Genomic DNA, 18,252 nt, shown 5'->3' on the forward strand with positions numbered 1-18,252 from the left:
GACTTCAAGCTTGCTGGGTCAGAATTCTACCATCAAGATAGCCCCACCCTTAACCTTTTTAGCTCTCCTGAGCCCCATCTATTGTTTGACACTGAAGCTGTGTGAGTCTGAAACTGAGTTTTGTATTTCAGAGCTACTCTACACAAAGGGAGCGCTGCTGTCTATGGGGGGGTTGGTTCTCTCTCCGGCTTTCTAGAAAACTCTTTTTTGTTGTTGTTGTTTTGTTTGTTTGTTGTTGTTTTTGTTTGTTTTCTGGGTTTTTTTTGTTTGTTTGCTTGTTTGGTTTTGGTTTTTTTGGTTTGTTTTTGTTGTTGTTGTTGTTTGAGACAGGGTTTCTCTGTATAACCCTGGCTGTCCTGAAACTCACTCTGTAGACCAGGCTGGCCTTGAGCTCAGAAATACGCCTGCCTCTGCCTCCTGAGTGCTGGGATGAAAGGCGTGCGCTACCACTGCCCGGCCATCTAAAAAACTCTTTAATACTCTCTCATTTCAAGTCTCCAGCTCCTGCCTCCCTCTTGATTGCCACAATGCTCTTTCCTTTTGAGAAAATAGAAGAGACAGTTACAGTAGCTCATGTCTCCAATCCCGGCATTTTGAGTCCAAGGACAGGCTAAGGGTCCTAGTTTGCCTTTTGTTACTATAATAAAACACTGACCGAAGACAACTTGGGGAGCAAAAAAGTTTTTTTTCCGCTTACAAGTTACAGTTTATCACCAAGGGAAGCCAGGGCAGGGACAGAGCAGAGACCATGGAGGAACGCTGCTGATTGGCTTGGTTCACTACCCTTCTCTACAGCCCAGGCCCACCTGCCCAGGGATGACACCACCCACGGTGGGCTTGGCTGTCCCACGTACATCGCAGTCGAGAAGATTTCCCACAGACAGGCTCACGCCGCAGTTTGATGGAGGCACAATTCTTCAACTGAGGTTCCCTCTTCCCAGGTGGTCCTAGTTTATGCCAAATTGATAGGAACTTATCAACACAGGTTCATAGCAAGTTGCAAATCACTTGGGTTACAGAATGAGTATTTTTTAAAAAAAGGCAATGTCAGATGAATTGTCCATCCATTCTCATGCCCTCTTAAGCACTCTGCCTCCCTTCCCTCATAACACCCTCCTCTCTCCTCATAAGTGACTCTTCCTCCTCTAGTCCCTCTTCTCACCCTCCTGTTTGACTCCTCTGGTTCTGCAGTTTTAATACTGTTCATATGCGAGCACTCCAAAATATATATGCTCAATTAAACAGACAGGACCAAGAGCTTACTCGATAGCTCTGCTTAAATAATACCCACCTCGAAGCGAACAGACCCAGAGTAACCTTTGTTCTCTCTCCAGTCTGCTTCCCTGGTTTCTCTGCATCTCGTGAAGTCAAAAACTGCATTCTTGCTTCCTTATTCCAAAACCTAGCAACCAAGTTTCCGTCCTGGTTGTCTAAGCCTGCCGCGTGCGTGCGTGCGTGCGTGCGTGCGTGCCATGCGTGCGTGCGTGCGTGCGGCTCCTCCCATTCTTTCTGTCTCCCTCCATGGATTAGCTGAATCTACAGTAGCCATCTTGCTGCCTGTCAAACCTGCCGAGCACTCCATGCCTCTGAGCCTTTGCACTCGCTGTCCCTTCAGGCTGAAGAACTCTTGACCTATATATACATCTGCAAAGCTTTTCTGTGGGCTTTACTCAGAAGAGAGATGGTGGACCAGGGATGGAGGACTGTGTCCGGTAGTTTCTTGACTCCTGAGCTGCATTCTCGGCAGCGCGTGCGCGTGCACACATGCAGGTGCCTGGTCCTCCTGTGCACACACACACAGTCATCGGAGGGATGTTCTCTGGCCACTGTACAAAAATTGCACCCATGCCATTTTACTTAATTTTATATTTGCCTTAGCACTTATCATTATCTGACACACTACAGGCTTGCATGTGTATTTGTCTCATATCTGCCCTCACCTCCTTTCTTTAGACTGAACTCCATCTCACAAGGCCTTTGCTGTAAATACTCTTATATCACCCAAAACAATTTCTGGTACATTGCAGGCTCTAGATAAATATTTGTTAAGTAAGTGAATAAATAACCCTCTTCCTGTTGAAAGTCTTTTAACTCGACTATCATTGACTGGGTAATAGTTGATTAAATATAAATAACTGTAATGTAAACCTTAGTTCAGTCCTCCTATAGTTAGATATTTTATGTCCAACAAATTTCCTTATAGTGCCTGCTGCTGGGATAGTTAAAATGTACTGCTTAAGGATACTTAGTTTCACCTTCTGGGGAGGAAATTAGATCTTAATGACTAAGACTATAAAGTCATAGATGACTCTGTTGATTGAAATTGGTGGTACACTGGAATGGGTGCAGAAGAAATGTAAATTTTGTTTAAATCCTCAACTCTCCTTATATAACGAATATAGCAAGTTTAGAAGCTAGAAGCGGTTAGACTCAGCTCACCATCTTATCATTCCAGGTCCTCATATGCTTCAAGAGAGCAAGACGTCAGAGGTTCAAACCCAGGCTCTGTCACTAGTTAGCTTTGTGTCCTTGGGTAAATTCCTTTAGCTTCTCTGTTTCTCTGTCTGAGTTGGGGATTCAGGAGGCTCCTGCCTGCTGCGGTTGCCCTGAGGATTTAACGAGCGGACCCACGTAAGGCATCTCCAGGACAGTACACAGAAAGCACATGGGAAGTGCAATCTCCAGGACAGTACACAGAAAGCACATGGGAAGTGCAATCATTACTCACCAGCTCTCGCCCCTGCCCCTGCCCCCACCCCCACCAGCTGCCAGTCTTAGCAATTTACTGTCTTTGCTCCAGGCACCTGGCCCAGGATTTACTGCACAGTACTCTGTGTCCAGCGGGCGCAGCCACCCCACCACACCTGCCTTCTGCACAGCGCTTGTTCTTTCCATTCCTTTCCTCCCCTGCCTCTCTGTCCCTCCCTCTTTCCCTCCCTCCCTTTGGTGGATTCTGCCTTTCCCCCTCTTCCTCTATGCCCTCTCTCCTTGGTGCAGCCTGTGGTCCACTGGCTTCCTACCCTTTCCTTCCCCTACCGCTTCTGCTCTCACGGACAAACTTCCAGAGGGATATGACCCGTTTTGCCACCGCAACTGTCAGAAGCAAGTCCTTAGCCACTCTCACTTCCTGGATAACAGTTTGCTCTTTCAAGTAGCCCCACTTGTGAGAGCTCAGAGGCCCTTCATCAAAACCTGCTTATCAAGGTAATCAGAAATGCCACCTCAGCACTTTGGGCCCATATGTGGGTTATATCAGCAGCAGCTGCTGCTTTAGGGAACTGCCTTGTCTTATCAACAATCAAGGGCTAACTGCAAAATCCGCCATAACCAATTGTCAGTCTTGCAGCTTCTAAGGGGCGTCCGTGAAATAACCCTATTGATACGCAAGCTCAATGATAATGAGAATGTAGGAGGGAATCAAAGACCTGCTCAGTGGAAATGTTTTCCCCCATTTTTTTCCCTAATATATCAGAACTTTCTTAATGGAGGAGCCATGCCTCTTTCTGATAACACATGCTCAGGAAGTCAATGCTCCCTGCAGCCTTTGCCTCCTAGGAATCAGACACAGTTAATGAGCACTGAAAACAGTAGTTTAAAGGTAGCGTCTTAATGAGATTGTCTTCAAGCAGTTGTGTGTGTGTGTGTGTGTGTGTGTGTGTGTGTGTGAACAGTGTGCATATCTATACACACACGTGTGAGGTCAGAGGCCGATCTCTCTGCTTTGTTTTATGATAGGGTCTCATTGACTCTGGAGCTCCCTTATTTGGCTAGGGTAGTTGGCTAGCAGGCTTCACCGTCCTCCTCTTTCCAACTTCTGAATGCTGGGATTACAGATGTGTGCCCCTGTGCCCAGGTTTTTAAAACGTGATTGCTCGGGATAGAACTGAGGTCTTGGTGCTTACATGACAAGCATACTGGAACTTTTCCTTATTCAGGCACTTTGTAAAATGTCGTTCCAGGCACTAATTCTTAATTAGTTCTTAATTCCTAATATAAATAGAATAATCATCACAAATATATATTGTGTGCATTTGTGACACCTCTCTGGTACCTTTCACTATAAATCATAAGCATAAGAAAATGCGTCAACACTTTCCTTGGGGAATTTACCCTTACCTCTGTACTATACATATTCTATATCTTTAATGCTATCTATTTACTGAATAAAAAAAATGAAGGCCCATTAATTAAACTGATGGCATATATATATGTGTGTGTGTGTGTGTGTTTGTGTGTGTGTGTGTATACATCTCTCTACATATGAATATATATTCATTCAGAATGTTTGAAGACATTTTATTAAGTAAAAATTACTTATTAGGTCTTATTAAGTAAAAGTTACTATCTGTGTAAGCTATGCAAATTGACACATTAGAAAATGTAATAAAACCAAATGGAAAGGTATACTGAACACAGGGTTATTATTTTACATAAAGGAAAATTTTAACTTCTTAAAGTAGTAAAACTAAAAGAAATGGACTGGTCTCCAAAGAGTAAACTTGTGTTTTTGTTTTTGTTTACCTATACTTTGCCATGCTTTTAAAATAAATGTATTTTCAAGTTCAATGTATTTGTACAGATTCTGAATAAAAGGCAGTCTTATGTTTGAGTAGGGAAGTTTTCAGACAGCTATATTAACTTGAGGAAGACACTATGACATTCATCTAAAGTGATAAAGATATTTTCTTTTTACTACACTTGTATCGCAATGCACAACATTTCTTGACAAAAGCAGCATACACTTCTCTGGGTTTTTTTGAGCAGGAGGAAATCATTAATGGGAAAAGTTATTGAAAATGGCCATGTTATATAATTCCCAGGGTAAACGGGCTGAGTAGCAAATGCTTCTGTTGTGAATTGTTTTATACTGCAGTGTGCACTATTAAACCCATTTGCTGAACACATTGAAAGATTGAATATCTTCCTAAACTGACACTGGAAAATATTTGTTTGTCATTCTGTTCCTTCCTCTACTCAGAGCTTGTTTGATACGGTTTCTGGGTTTCCTGGAATCCATTCAAGTTACATGGGGAGAAATCACAGATGAAGAAAAAAAAACAGAATTTACAGTGTATAAACATATTTTAAATAAGATCATAAGAAAATTTAAAACTGTACATATAATAGAAAACACATGGAAGGAAGCGTCTAGATCATTGCAGTAGGCGACTTTCTTCTTTCCATCATAGAAAGCCTGTCCAGCTGAAGAACACAAAAGCACACTAGGCTCTAAGGATGGGAATGGAAAGAGCGGTCGGAGGTAGCCATGTTCACCCCTTCTGATTCTGTCAGTCTGTAATGTGGACTCACAGTGTATTAAAGTAATAGACGTTTAACTACCGTTGGTTCCCTACTAGTCTGAGCTCTCTTGCTGGTACAAGTCTGGACTTTTAACATATCGAAAATAAGATCTCCAAAGGACCATAATTTCAGACGTTCCTGAAATGTGTGTCATCTGGCAACCATGCTTTGCCAGATTTATTCACACGAATGTGCATTTGTCACTATTTGTCTATTTTTCCACTATAATACTGTCTCTGATGAGAAAAGAAAACTGTCATTTTATATTCTGACTCAATTTCTTCCCAACGCTGTTTCAAGCATCCCTTCTTACTTCTCCAACCTTTAAAATCTCATCGGAGCAGGGGGGTAGGGCCTGGGCTGGGAGGGTTGGACAGATGATCCTGCTTGGGAAGTGCTTAAGGCTCATTTCAGAAATCCAGCACGCAGATGCTCTGGTGAGTGCCCGTAAGCCTAGTGCGAGGCAATAGGCAGAGGCAGGAGGATCCTCAGAGGTTCTCAGGCCAACTAGGCTGCTCTAAACAGTGGTGCACAACAAAGATACCCTGTGTTAAACAAGGCGGGAGGTAACAATGGATACGCACACGTGTTTTAACATTCATAGACTGACATTTATACATACACATCCACACACAGACCCATCATCCAAACATTCACACATGCACACACATGCAAGCACACGCACACACACACATATGCATGTATGAACACATGTGGACAGATGCACACATGTTCGCGCGCACACACACACAAACTAAAATGTTTTTAAAGTGTCACACAAAGGAATGATGTATTTTCCTAATATCTTACATTTAAAATTTTTTAACATATTTGTTAAAAAATGCCAAGAATGAGGTCTAGTTGCCAGAAGTACTGGAGAGTATGTTATTTTTTTTTAAAGGAATCATCTGTATTGCAAATAGTAATGTTCTAATAGTTTCTCCCCAAAGACTGTAGTTTGCTTAATTTAATACTACTCATATAATAATAGTCTTGGACGACTCTTTGAAACCATCATTACATGAAATATGTAAGCTATAATGGTCACAATTCATGAACTGCCTTTCGCATTAGGATGCGGAATATACACTTCTATGCTTTCCCTCACATCTGAATAATGGTTGGTTAGTTCATAGATACAGATATTCTGACTAGTGGAAAGCCAGTTCTTTTTCTTTTGTGACTGCCCATTTTAAGCCGTATGATAAAATACTATTTAAATCACAACATAATAAGCCTTTTCCATAGAAGGTTTGTTTTGTTGTTGTTTTTTTGGTTTTTGTTTTTTAGTGGAATAATACATGGCACTAGTGAAGACTGATGTTCACCCCTTTCCTTTACAGGTGTGCACCTGTGAAAAGGCATCATGGGACTTCTTTACAAGTCTCTCTGAAGGTTTCAGAGCTGCAGTGTCTTCTGCTCTATCACCAAGAGCCAACAAACGCTACTTGATATTTGGGTTGAATATATTATTTTTCAGTTCTTGTTTGAGTAAACCAAATCCATGAAATTTCAAAGTAAGATGTCACCGCTCCCGGCTTTCCTTCCACCGCCCTTGGGAAGATGATCTTCTTGCTGGATCCGGCTTTTTTCAGCCTGACTCTGCTTGATAGGAGATCAAAGAGCTTTTGTTTCTCTGTTTTCTGTATCAATTAGGCTGGCTGTCCTGTTTCAATGAGATTAAGTAGCCTCTGGAGGGGACAGGACCAGGGAGGAAGAGCGATGAACTGATGGTGACCATACAATATGGCTGTCTTAATTCTTTCTAAGTGAGAGTTTGTCTCATTGATGTCTTTCCTTTTATGACCGCGTCTGGCTCATTTGTTCAGGACATCCAGGCAGCACACGGCGGAGCACGTAATCAGTGGTTCCGATTTCTATCAAGGCTGGACAGACATGCGAGCTCTTCCCGTAGACTGTGCGAGTTTCATATGCTAGAAGAAAAAGCCTAGCGTGTTTCTATATGTCTAGTGGTTTTGTTTCACAAAAATCTTATCCCAAATAAATTCAAAATTCTATACCCAGGATTTACCCCAGGGCTGCTTAAAAGTTATCCTCAGGGGTTGTTGCATCCCAACAGCTGAGCAGCGCTTGCTATGTGAGTAGCTATCGGTTATGCTATACATAGCCTCTGTATCTAGACGTCTTTAGCCTGGGTTCTCCACTGCCATATTGAACTCACTTTTCTTGAGATAAGGCTTTTGTTATCACACTAGAGAGAGTGAAGCAAGGCTTTTAAAGGAGCAAAGGGGGTGGTGGTATTTATTAACCGCATTCTCTCAGCATACTTTTGCTCTTGTCTTTCAGGGATTTGTTGCTTGTTGTCTCTCAAAGGTCAGAAGGTATGACCTCCTCTGGGTTCACTGTCCCGGTCATCTCTGCATCAGCGAACTTAAACCTGTTCTCAGCAGGATCCTGTAGGAAAGATTTCTACTGTTTACTAAAACACACTATTTGTCCCCCAAAAGCTCTCACTTGCACAGCTGCCTCCTCTACACTCATGGTTTTTGATTTATCCTTTTGTTTCTGGCATTGCATGAATGGGAAACAACAAAAAAATTAAGAATGGTAACAGCTAAAAATAGCCATTTCTCCTTAGCTCAGAATCCTCTGTTGCTGGACTAATTAATAACTAATAGACTTACATATTTTGTTTGTTTTGCTTTGCTTTGTTTGAAACAGGTTTTCTGACTTTCCTGGAACTTGTTCTGTAGACTAGGCTTACATTGAACTCAGAGATCTGCTTACCGCTGCCTCCCAAGTGCTGGGACTAAAGGTGTGTGCCACCACATCTGCTTTCTGTCGCGTTCTTTAGTAGGATTTTAGATGATTTAGTCCTCTTTCTGTCTTCTGTTTGCTCTTCAGTCCACCCCCACCTGAGTTCTGCCACCTCACCTTGCTCTCTCTACAAGAAGCTTAGAATATTCTTTGGGCACCAACAGTGATTACCAGTCAGTTCTATTCCCCCTCCTTTCTCCATTTTTGCTAACGAGTATACCTATTTGTCCACCAGAAAAAGCATTTTCTTTGCTAAGTGTGGTTTTACTGCTCTCTCCTAGTCACCCTTTGTTTCATAGCAGCTTCCTCTGAGATTAAAGCATTCCATCCAGCAGGAAGCTCCTTGAGCAGGAAGGAAAACAACTCAAACTAGCTTCAGGAAGTCCCTGGAACTGACTAGATTCACTAGGCCCCTCCCTCCTGGCCATAAACACCAAAAGTCTCCCTCAGGCATAGCCAGAAGACTCTAAAACCAGCCCAGCTTCCTAAAAAAAAAAAAAAGCAGAAACCAGCCAAGCTTCCTAGAAAAGGTTTAGACCAACGGAAGGACACACTTCAATGTGTGGATCTTCCTGTAGGCAGCGGGATGTGTTTCAGATTCACTGTGAGCTGTCACTATGCTGGGCTGGGCTTTGATGATATATATATAGCTGTCTTTGAGTTCATTTCTGCTGCTCCTGTAAGTAACCCCTCACCCCATATTCCTACAAGTAACCCCAATAAAACTCATTGGTTCACCAAGTTGTCTTTCTGTGGCATCCATACTTTGGTCTGTCATGGTGTGACTCTTTGGGATGAGTAGACATGTGTTGCATCTCCCCAGAAAAAGTTTTGTCACACAGCACCCTTGTATCTGTTTTCTGTCTCTTCTAGTTGACTCCTTTCATCTGTCTCTCAGAAGTTAAGTTCTTAAGCATTCTCTCTCTCTCTTTCATTTTTTCTCCCCTTCCCTACCCTAGGTTAGCTTATACACTCCTGGGACTTGCACACCTGACTTTTTGTCTCCCACAGATCATAGTTAATTCTCCTGAGAGGAGCCACACTATTCAGCATACTTGAATACTCAGCACGACCCCTTCCTGTGGATTACTGCTACAAGTTCCTCTGTCTGTACTCCTGGCTCACTCAGAGCCCATCATCCTCTGAGATGTCCAGAAGGGGTGTGACCGTCTTACTTATTTCCTCTCAGTTCTGCCTCCTGAGAAGCTTCCTTGTGCCTTCTGTCCTTTCCACCATTTTTTAGTTTAGAATGAAGCTGCAGGACTCCAGCTCAGTTATCCTTCTGATCACACCACTTAGAGGATTAACAGCCTTCAGTCCCCCATGGCCTGCAAGGAACACCCTGGTCAAAATTCCTTAGTTAGCATATGATCCCCTTCATCCTATGGTCGAGCCTAGCTTTCTAATTACCTCTGGCCTCCCACCCATATATAGTTACTTACTTGAGAATGTTCCCCATTGTGCCTTCAAAGCTCACCTCAAGGTTCTCCCCTCCCTGGAATGCTCTGCTTTCTCCATCTCTATTTCTTTGCCCCAGCGAATTTTTATTCTCCCTTAATTGGAGCCCCAAGGTCACATGTTTTCTATTGCCCTCCTCTTCACAGAGGACAATCTCTCTCTACTCCCCACCTCCAAACCGTCAGTTGCTCTGCCTTTGATGTTTGCACAGTGTTTAGGTATGCTTTCTCTCAAGCCCTTGTCTCATTGTACCGTGGCTGAAAGGCCTCACTCAGTGGACTAAGAGCTCCTATAGAGAGCACTTCACCTTGTCTACTGTGGAAGTGTGGAAGCTTCAACTCTGTCCCCAAGATGAAAGAGAAAGCACTGGATACTGGCTTCGGGTGGAACTGGGGCTTTGCAGTGCCCTCACCCATCTAGAGTGAGAATAAATCAAAGGCACGGGGCTGGAGAGATGGCTCAGAGGTTAAGAGCACTGGCTGTTCTTCCAGAGGTTCTGAGCCACATGGTGGCTCACGACCATCTGTAATGAGATATGTAATAACATTTATAATAATCTTCTGGCCTGCAGACATGCATGCAGCCAAAATCAAAAGCATGGCTCTTCTAGGGCCATCCAGGGCCTCACAGGGCCACTCTTAAACAGAGGGGACCAAATAAATGTTAAATAACTGGTAATTTTTTAAGCCTCTCTTATTTGTATTTTAGTTATTTTCATCAGTTGGCTCATTTTTAGATATCAAATTGTGCCTGTGTTTTTGAATAGTTAAGTTCCGATATTTACTAAGCCCTCATAACTTTGCTGTGAACATTTCACTAACTATAGCTGCCACCTGCAAAGACGGCCAGGAAACTGCAATTGCCGGAGAAGATTATATTAAGTTGGCAATAAAAAGTCTTGCTTTGTGGGAAAGTGAATCTGAGAGAGTGAGGAATTACAAGGAAAAGACTGAGTGCAATGATGGCCCGTGCTCGCTCGCTCACTGCAGTGGAATGCCAATAAATGTGTAACATCACACACCCAGGAATTTGATATAATTATTAACTCCATTTATTAGAACAGAGAGGATCAGAAAAAAAAGACAACCAGAGTTGCCTAGCAAATATACTTTAAGAAGAAGAAGAAGAAGAAGAAGAAGAAGAAGAAGAAGAAGAAGAAGAAGAAGAAGAAGAAGAAGAAGAAGAAGAAGAAGAAGAAGAAAACAACATAAAAAAGCCTGCCAGTTCCAAGAACTACAGGGTCTTCTGTTGGTGGTTTCTTCATTACCAAGAAGTTATGGGACAATGGAAAACGTAAGAATTTCTATTAGCTGAGCAGGCTGGAGGGGGGCCTGGGGAATTGTGGGGGAAGATCAGAGCTCTTCCCTGGTGTGTTGAGGCATGTCTGTAATCTTAGCACGCAAGAAACTGAGGCAGGAGGACATGAAGTTGGAGGTTTGACCAGGCTTGATTTCACATAGAGACCCCGCCTCCAACAAAACAAGTGCCCAAAGAAGAACCATTGTTCTCTCTCTTCCTTTATCCTCGTTTGTTTGTGCAGATAATGCACCTTCAATGTAGAGAAGTCATCAATACAGGGAAGCCCCTGGGGTCTAAAGTGAAGTGCTGGTCTGAGTGAACTTGTCTCAGAGCCTCCACACTCTTTCATAATTTTTTTTAAAGTTTATTTTATGCGTATGGATGTTTTGTTTGCATATACATCTGTTTACCATGTGTGTGCCAGACCCACAGAGGCCAGAAAGGATATCCGATTCACTAGAACTGGAGTTCCAGATGGTTGAGAGATGACATTTAGGTACAGGGACTCGAACCTGTGTCTTCTGGAAGAGCAGCCAGTACTCATCTAGGCTGGCATAGCTCTCCAACTCCAGAGAGCTGAATTATTTTTGTGAGTTCTCCATTAGTAACACAAGTTAATGTTTGAATTTGTTGTTTTCTTGTTGCTGTGTAACCAAATATCTGACAAACATGACTTAGGGGAGGAAGGATTTAATGTGGCCAGTAATGTCTGCTGTTACTCAGGCCTAGAGATAGGTTCACAGATGCCATGGTGGGAATCTGCTCACAACGTGGCGAATTCAGAAGCAGAGGGGAGCGCTGTCTCATCCAGCTTTCTCCATTTTCTCTTTTTATTGGGTCCTTGACCCCCGCTTCTTGGGAGTGATGTCTCTCACATTTAGGGCAGTGCTTTCTCCACTACAGACACACCCAAAGGAGCGCCTCATTATTGTCCTAGGTGTTTTCTTAAACCAATCAAGTTGACAGTGGAGATTAATCATCACAGTAATTCTATGAAATACTCCTACTTTTAAAAAGGTGGCAAGCTGTCAAAACTGGGTTGCTTCAGGCAAGCAGATACAGCTATGACTGTTGTCCTCACTTCCTTCATTTGTGATCCTTCTGCCCTCCATTTTCTCTCTCTTCATCACGGGTCAAAGTACAAGCTGTGCTATGGGTATTTCCCAGTTACCAACCCTCCCCCACACACACACCCCTTCGTCCATACCCTGCTTCCTACACCTCTGAAAGCTTCTTATGTGAATCACTCAACATTTTACGTATTTCAGAAATTACACATCTCATTTTCAGCATTTAGAAGCCACTCTTATTTTAAGTATTTCTTTAATGATCCTGAGAAATGAACTCACCATTGCTCATCTCAACACGCATAATTCAAGTCTTCCTCCCCACCCCCTCCAGCTCATCTTTTTATTCCTTCCAGAACAGGGTGTGTTGGGAGGGCCTCTCCGACAGAGAGAAGGCACCTGACTGTGAAGGCATTTCACAGCTCATTAATTACCTATTGGGCATTTGCTCATTCTGAGAGTGTTGAGCAGATGAGGGGGTCAGGGTTGGAGGAACCAGCATAGAGAGAGAGCGATTTGTCTCCATCTTAGGTGGAGAGCCTCAGGCTCTGATGACCAGCTTCCTAGGAGATTTGGGCTTTTAACAGCTTTTGAGTGAGAGAAAGAGAGAGATTCCGGTAGAGCGAAGGAGAGGGTTGGTGTTGGACAGAAAGCCCCTGCCTTCTTTAGTCGAGTTGTCTTTGCTCTACATCACCGGTTCTGAACTGTCCTGATGCTGTGACCCTTTGATACTACAGTTCCTAATGTTGTGGTAACCCCCAACTATAAAATTATTTTCATTGACGCTTAATAAATGTAATTTTGCTACTTAATGTAAATTTTTTTTTTTTTTGGTTTTTTTGGATTTGGTTTTTTGAGGCAGGGTTTCTCTGTGTAGCCCTGGCTGTCCTGGAACTCACTCTGTAGACAAGGCTGGCCTCGAACTCAGAAATCCGCCTGCCTCTGCCTCTGAGCGCGCGCGCGCGCACACACACACACACACACACACACACACACGCGCGCGCGCGCGCGCGCGCGCTCCTTCCAGACTCACCTTCTGTTTTGAGGAACAAAAGGAGGTGAAGAAATCCCGTGCACAGCTAAGTTAGTGAAGTAATCTGGGGGGCTTCGTTAAGCATTCTGTAAAATCCTGAAATATAGGCCGAGAGTCACTTTCTGTGCACTCCTCGTGTATGAAATCCAGAAACAGTGCTTCAAGTTATGAAGGAAAATTCAGCCCCACCCAGCAAGAGGAATTCAGGCAGTTTATGTAGAGGTAGTTTAGGCTAAAATTACAAGAAGCTTCTTTGAAATGAATCCATAACTGATTATAGAGGACGGGATGTTTATAATTATGTAATACGTAATACATATAAACAAATACGGGCACGGCGAAGAAGACATATTTTGGTTGTGAATTGCGGTTAGCCACACCCTTCTGATGGGCATTGAGGATGCTCCTACTTTTTTGCTGTAGGAGTTTGGGTGTACTGTGAAGTAGCAGAAGGAATGTCATGCACATGTTTGGATGGAGAGGGCTGGGAGCCAAATTGATTTTTGTGCTTTGTTTTACTCTGTGACGTAGTGTCATGAGTAAATAAAAAGTTAGCTTGCAGAAAATCCATGAGGGGGCTGCAGACTGTTACTCCCTTAGGAACAGCTCTGTTCCATGGGACCATTGTGCAAAGCATCCCAAGTATTACCTGGAAGTGGGCACCTGTGACGGCAACCTTGAGTTATTGAAGACGACAACATCAATGGTGCGAAAAGAAAGAGTTACAAGAATCTGGCTCACGACTTCATTCAGCCCTCACTGGCCCAATCATTAGAAGCCATTGTAGTTTCTCAGAGACTCGTTTTCTTTCTCTATAGAGAGGGTATATAACCAACCAAGTGTAGTAGCAGAAGCATGTGGGTCTCTGTGCGTTCAAGGCAAGCCTGGTCTACGTAGTGAGTTCCAGGCCTTCCAGGTTACACACTGAGACCCTGACAACGAAACAAAAGAAAACAAAACAAAACCCCAAAGCACCAATTTCATATTTTGAGTAAGGTTCTTATATGTTATCATCACTGGAAACCTCTAAGAGCTAGTCTAATACCAGCCCAGGGCCCAGAATTTCTGATTCGGAGCGTTGGATTGAAGCTTAAGAATTTCCCTGTCAGGTAAAAGCCCACCAGCTGATCTCAGGAGCAGAACTTGGAGGCAGCCACTGCTGCTGTTTCTTTTGTCTGTGCTAGGGGAAGGCTCCGAGAGTAGAATGGTTGCTGTGCAAGTGTGAGGATCTGATTCTGATCCCTGGCACTCATAGAAGTCAGCCATGGGAACAGGTGCTGTGGTCCTAACACCAGGACATAAAGACACCAGGATCCTGGGGGCCCACGATCCGGGCAGTATAGGCTACTGGTGAGCTCTGGGCTCAGGGAGAGACCCTGCTTCACAAAACGAGGTGGAAATGATAGAGAAAAGGCGCCCTCTGGCCTCCACGTGCGTATGCACAGGCACATGCAAATACACGTGTATGCCACACACATACAGAAAGCTATCTCTGTACTTGTTATAATTATTCTTCAACAGAGACCCCTGCTTTTCCATATTCTGTTAAAGAAATTAAGGCGAGGTGACAATTACCTTTGAGATAAAGTAAAAATTCTGTGCCCAAGAGAGAACATAAGGATAGTCACAGGAATCTCTAAAGAAACTTAAGCTGCGGGGCTGGAGAGATGGCCCAGCGGTTAAGAGCACTGACAACTCTTCTGAAGGTCCTGAGTTCAAATCCCAGTAACCACCTGGTGGCTCACAACCATCTGTAATGAGATCGGATGCCCTCTTCTGGTGTGTCTGAAGACAGCTGCAGATACTTACATATAATAAGAAAGAGAGAGCTCACCAGTAGCCTAGACTGCCCGGCTCGTGGGCCCCCAGGACCCTGGTGTCTTTATGTCCCAGTGTTAGGACCACAGGCAGTCATAATGAATCCTCACCTCTACACTTTAGAATAATTAAAAATACACTTAATTGAACCTAGGCTGGGGACATGGGTCAGTGGCTAAAAGCACTGGCTGCTTTTACAGGGGACCTGGACTTCATTCCCAGCACCCACACGGTCACTCACAAACAGTCCTGCAGGATCCAACGTCCTCTTCCGGCCCCCTCAGACTGCGTAAAACTGGCGCATAGACACACAATCGGGCAAAACACGAACATACAGAAAGTAAAAGTAAAATAACAATTTCAAATTGAATCCAGCAGACACTAAATAAGTAATTGCCCACCCCTTAAGTTTATTCAAGTATCTGTGTACTCTAAAGCTGCTACTTGACGAGACTGGAGAGGAAGTGTAAGTACAGTCATTACCAATAGCCGCTCACTGGACACAGGAAGTCCTGGAAATCTTGCAAGACTGTCGGTTCCTTTAAGGTGTCTAGCCTAGTTAGACAAAGCACACGAGGTTAATGAATATCGGAGTTCAGCTGCTTTCGTTTTGCACGACTCTGGCATTCTAGCCCATGTGGTTGCTTTGAAAAAGTTTGATGTTTCAAGGAACACACATCTGAGCCCTGGTGATGTGTATAACCAGCTTTATAACAAAACATTTTATTGGACTGTTCAAACCTCAAAATACACATTTTTTTTAAAGAAGAGAAAAATGTAGGTGCCCGTAGGCCGTTCTCATTTGTCCACACAACACCTTTGCCTGAGAGTTCTGGTAGCAGAAATAGCTCATCTACAAAGATGTAAATGTTGTTCAGTATTGATATGTTGAGAGTAATTAAAACTATTCCCTTATTATTCCACATGTGTGTGAGATTGTAGGCATTCACCTTTTAGTACGGAACCTGTTTGGTCCTGTTTTTAAACCAGGTCTCACTCTTGTGAGGGTGGCCCAGAACTCATCATGTAGCCCAGGCTGACCTTAAACTCACAGCAATCCTCCTGCCTCAGCCTAGGACTACAGTTGTATGTCACTATTCTTGCTTGGGGAAGCAATATTTTTTTGAAAGTGCCCTCAAAGTTCTCCCTTGTTCATACCAATGAGATTAAACATTACACCTAGACTCACACACATACCACAATACACTTCCAAAATTCCAGGGGTATTTTTGTTTGTTTGTTTTATGTATATGAGGATACTATCACTCTCCTCAGACACACCAGAAGAGGGCGTATGATGTCATTACAAATGATTGTGAGCCACCATGTGGTTGCTGGGAATTGAACTCAGGACTGCTAGAGGAGCAGTCAGTGCTCTTAACTGCTGAGGCATCTCTCCAGCCCTCCAGGGAGGGGGTCGTACTTTTAAAGACTAATAGAAATGTGAGCAAGACATAAAAGCACTGTAGTGAATTCCTAGTTGTCTCGAGACAAGATGTTCAGACCTCAGCACAGTGAGATGTCTCTCTCAAGCACTGTTTTGGGAGGGTGACATCTTGCTGGTGAGTTTCCTTGCTTTCTCCCTCTCAAACTTTCTGCTTCACATTGCACAATGATTTCCTTTGTTACACAGAAACTCTCCCTTGTGGGCTCCTTTTCCACATTTCTTGATAAATATTTTAGTCTTTTTCCACTTTATTTTTCTGTTATAATAACGGCTGCCTAATCAAATCATTTATCTCTGCTCCCCTGCATGTGCGTGTGAGAAGTGTCTTTGGCAGTTCTCTCTTCTTGCTGAGTCTTTTCAATTATCGTTGGCTTTTCAAAGAGGAGGGAGCTATGAGTTAGTTCACTGGTAAAGTCATTTTACCTGAGGCCTGATGGCTAACCTGAATTCAATCCCCAAACCCACAGGTTAGGCAGAAAGACTAAACTCTTGCAAGTTGCCCTCTGACCTCCCCATGGCACCATGATACGGGCATAACTGTCAACTCCAGATTCAGGAAGCCAAGACAAGAGTGTTGTGCCTGGGAAAGTTAGGAGAATCCCAACTCAAAGAAACAAAAGAAACTGAAGCAAAACAACAAACATCAAAACAATAAGTAACCAAAACCAAAGGATCCGATCCAAACCAACAATCTAAAATAGGGGTGGAGGTTGGGGGGAGGCCAGTGACACAATTTAGTGGTAGAGCACTTGCACACTATTTCCAAGGCCTTTGTTTCAATCTCCAGGTACTAGGGGGAAAAGTATCTGTTTGTAGAGCTAAAAAGTCAAGGGCTAGAGCGGTGTCAGGTACCACTGCAGTCACAACTCAAATCATCTGATCAAGACTCTTGACCCTCCCCCTACTCTTTCTATTCCACCTCTCTCTCTCCTCCCCCACCAGTGACTCATTTAACAAGTGTCTACAAGTTGTGTCCACCATGCAACCAGTCTCTAGGAAATGAAATCTGTCTGTAGACCAAACAGACACAATTCCTGTCTCTACTGTGTCCAGTCGAGAAGGGACAAACCCCCCACCACCACCACCATGGGTTCATCAGAAGCCAGCAACCGGTATGTCTCAAACTTAGTACTTGTGAGCAGTTCAGACCCGCGCTACCAGGCAGCTGTGCTACTTCCACTCCCTCTGGTTGGGGGTCAACTCCCCTGGAAACAAAGTATCTGTGAAGAAACAGCCTTATAGAAATCAGCTTCTGGTAAAAGCAAAGCCATTCATTTTATTTTGTTTTGTTTTCAGGTTTGTGAAACCCAACACAGGTTCTGCCATAGATCCACAAGCCCCAGAAGTCCTGTCTCTTTGTGGAAGGCTTAATTCAACCACTGTACTTAGACTGGTGCCTTTTACTAAATAGTGTTAATTGTTTGAAGTTAAGTCATTTGTCCTTCACATAAAATGTTAAGATTACATATTTTCCTATGTTACCTTCCACATCTTGTATGCATTTAAAATACTCAGCTTTTACTTTATCTGGCCTTAGGTTTTTGATAATAAGTTTTAAATATTGGGTAAATACAAATAAAATAAAACAGATGAAGTTTCAGTTAAAAAAAAATAGCACTCGTTGGTGGGTCAGAACTGTCTCCAACTACAGTTTCAAGGGATCCGATTCCCTCTTCTGGCCTGGGAGGACACCAGGAACACAGAACATGATGTACAGACATACATGCAGGCAAAGCCACCTAACTACAATTAAAAAGTATTTTGGAGTCTGTTGGTGGTGGTAGACATCTTTAATCCCAACACTAAAGAGGCAGAGGCAGGCAGATCTCTGAGTTCTAAGTCAGCCTGGTCTACAGAGTGAGTTTCAGGACAGCCAGGGCTACACAGAGGAACTATGTCTCTAAAAACCAATCTACTCACCAACCTAAAAACAAACAAAAAAAGCAGACAAAACAAGGAAAACAAACTTTGGTAAAACAAAGTTTAGATTATGGTAAACTTCAAAAATAAAGATTTACTTTCTTAAGCAACCTCCTGCATTCTGTGTTACT

The 18,252-nt window shown here is 43.3% G+C and overlaps 1 long non-coding RNA gene across 1 annotated transcript; it reads right to left on the reverse strand.

The window, feature by feature from the left end:
• Positions 1-673: 673 nt before the first annotated feature.
• LOC127677317 (uncharacterized) lies at positions 674-3,246 on the reverse strand. Its single transcript, XR_007976511.1, has 3 exons — positions 3,037-3,246; positions 2,440-2,606; positions 674-947 (listed from the first exon to the last, which is right to left on the reverse strand). It is a non-coding gene; the product is annotated as an uncharacterized LOC127677317 (long non-coding RNA).
• Between the last annotated feature and the right edge of the window lie 15,006 nt (positions 3,247-18,252).

The sequence above is a fragment of the Apodemus sylvaticus genome, chromosome 2 (genome assembly GCF_947179515.1).
Source record: "Apodemus sylvaticus chromosome 2, mApoSyl1.1, whole genome shotgun sequence".
Lineage (NCBI taxonomy): Eukaryota > Metazoa > Chordata > Mammalia > Rodentia > Muridae > Apodemus > Apodemus sylvaticus.